Genomic DNA, 3,204 nt, shown 5'->3' on the forward strand with positions numbered 1-3,204 from the left:
GGTTCGTATGTACCCCAAGAGAAGACACAGTCTTTCCACACAATAGAAATCCATGCCTTACACGCATGGGGAATTTTATCCTAAATCCTAAGTACGGATAAGTCAACGCCTAACACTCATTGCCGGTTAATCTTTCACCGTGAAAAAGACACCAGGATTCATGCCTGAGGGAATTTATCTTGACCCTTAAATAGAGATAAGTCTGCATCTAATACATACTGCTGGTTAGCACATTCCCGTAAAATGGCAAAAGCCCATGTATTCAACATCGTGATAGGCCGTTATTAATAATACCAAAATCCATACGTCACACGTATAGGGGATTTTATCTCGACCCTTAATCAGAGATAAGCATGCGTCTAACACGTATTGTCGGTTAGTCTTTCCCCGGTTAGTCTTTTGCCATAAAAAAGACACCAGAATCCACATCTGGGGGATATTATCTCAATCCCTAATCAGAGATAAGTCTATGCCTAACATGCGTTACCGGGTGGTCTATTCCCGTAAAAATAAGGAAGTCTATGTATTCAAAATCATAGCACTAAGTCTAAAGTATTCATTCTTTTAGCACAATGTTACATGTGAAATGGGTTTCAACAATTCGCAAGCTAGTCCGATTCAAACGATAATCGGTAAAGGCATGTTAAATATGTTGATGACTAAGTATTTGCCAAAAATCCTATGTACAACCTGCAAGGGATGATTAAGTCTATGTATTCAAAATCATAGCACGAAGTCTAAAAGAATTCATTCTTTTAGCACAACATTACATGTGAAATGGGTTTTAACAATTCACATGCTAGCCCGATTCAAACAGTAATCGGTAAAGGCACACCAAATCCATTGAGGGCTAGGGATTTGCCAAAAAAATCCTATAAGTATTATGATTATTTGTCCTAGATCGGATAAAAGAATTATAATAAGAAGAAGAATGCGCTAAGTAAAATACTTTATTTCATTAATGAAGTCAAGTTAAAATGAAGATACAAAAGTGGAAGCTATGTGCCCAAATCCAATCTGTGACTGAGAACTCGAAGTTCTAACCTAGAGAGCTCATCCGCATAACTTTGTTTGAGTTTGGCCTGCAGATCAGCGTAGATAAAATCTTCGAAAGTATCTAGTATCTTCACAGCTTTACTTTTCAACTTAATTTCTCCTCTGTGGGCTCCAACTTCTCAAGTGTTTGTCTTCGAGAATTTTTTTCATTTGCTAAGTCGTCTTCAAGAATAGCGCGAGATTCTTCGGCATACTTCAAGGCCTTCTTGAGTTTGGCTATCTCCTCGTCTGCCGAGGCTAAAGAGCTAAGTAATTTAGCCTTGGCCTTGTCCTTCCTCAAGAGATTATCCTTCATCTGCATCACAGAACCTTCCTGGGTCTGAAGTTCATGCCCAATGAATGCTTTACTATCGTGCCATTGCTTCAGCTTGGGCTCCAACTGAATAGCAACAAAGGAAGAAACACATTTGGTCTTCAGGTCTCCTAACTCTTGGAATTCATGCTCTAGTATGGCAAAATCTACAACGAGGGAGTCGGCTAGCTCAGAGTACCCTTCCTCTCTGATAATCGTCAAATGATGAGAAAGAGATCGTCTGAACGGATCAAAACAGTATCCGTGATGAAGGATCATCTTGATCATTTTGTTCATAAAGGTAACAAAACTCTCAAGATCTATACGGAATATTCCCATGTCCGTATCAGTATCAGATAGTAAGGCCATGATGCGCTCATATGGAGACGGTAGAAGCCCTACAAGTAATTGTACGGAAGAATGAGAAATTCTAGAATATTGTAGAGGAAACTTAGAGCAAGTTATGAGTTTACCAGCACCAGCAGAAGTCCCTTCTGTTTGGTGTTCTGAACTCAGCTCTGCTAACCTAATATCGAGGACTCCTGGAATGATGGTAGGCATAACTATCCTTGGTATACCAACTCCTCCAGATGACGTCATGCCGATCGTGCCTGTCGGATCTGAAGGAACAGTAGCCTGAAGCTAAGAACTAGGCGGCTGAGCCGTAGCCGTGGCTCCCTCCGATGATGAAGGGACAGAACTCTCGGGTAGGCCAGGAATGCTAATGGTCGTAGCTGTATTAGCCCCTGTGGCTAGTCCTACAATTAAAACTCCCCTGTGATTAAGTAAAACATTGACAGTTGAAGGAGGCGATCTATGAGTTAGATGCATACCTACAGAAGAACCACCCTTGATGGATGGTCCTGCAGCCTCTTCAGTGTCCTGCTCTGCTAACATATCAATGAGTAGTCTAGTATCAGATACTGAGAAGTTTGGTACTGAGACAAATACATGTCCGCTGAATCCTCCGGCGTCTACACCATGAAATGCTTCCTCCTCAATCGGTCCCTCCATGGTAGCATCTACACAAGAGCATAAATGTTAAGTAAAGAGAAAGAAGCTAGAATTTATGATAGCGGGAATCAGGTTCACCTCTGGCAGTTGCAGAAGTTTTTATTACCCCGACATTTTTTCCCGCATCCTTTAATTTGTCTAAAAGTGAATGAAGCGCGAAAACGATTAAAGGGGGAATAAATTCTAAATTGCCAAACTTCCTTAATTGCCACTTGAATGGTGTACTACCAATGTTAAATATACCTGGACTTGGAATCCTCGGCTCAACATTTGTACTCTGACCAATTCTTTCGCCAACCTTAGCATGCACAGGCCCATCATCAATAGCATCACACATCTGTTGTACGAAACTCGGGCCCTCGAATTAGCTGAAGTTGGAGAAGATAGAGTCGTACGGAAATTCACCTTCTTCATGACCCCCTAAAACACAGGACATGATTAAGTTCGAAGAAGTCATAAAAGAACTAATTAAAGGCTGTGTGGTAGTGAGGGATTACCTTCTCTGCCAATGGGTACATGACCAAGTAACTCTGCTAGGCGAGCGCGCGGATCGGCATAGGGTTTACTCACCATCCTCTTCCGCTTAGGGGAGCGAGTCTTCATTTGGGTACTAGGTCTCTCGTGTTGGAATTTGGTACGCACCTCAACCGGTGTGGTAGACTCAGCAGCAGACCGTAATCTCACACGACGATAGATAAGAGGCTCGTCATCTTCAACCATCCCACCTGGGGTAATAAGAGTCATCTTATTAGGATAAGTAAATAAAACCTCTCGCCTCGACTTTGAGGAAGCCGGTGGAGGTTTAGAGAAGATAGAGCACTGAGTCTGACGAACAAGCGCCA

Source organism: Asparagus officinalis, chromosome 6, assembly GCF_001876935.1.
Source record: "Asparagus officinalis chromosome 6, Aspof.V1, whole genome shotgun sequence".
NCBI classification, from domain to species: Eukaryota; Viridiplantae; Streptophyta; class Magnoliopsida; order Asparagales; family Asparagaceae; genus Asparagus; species Asparagus officinalis.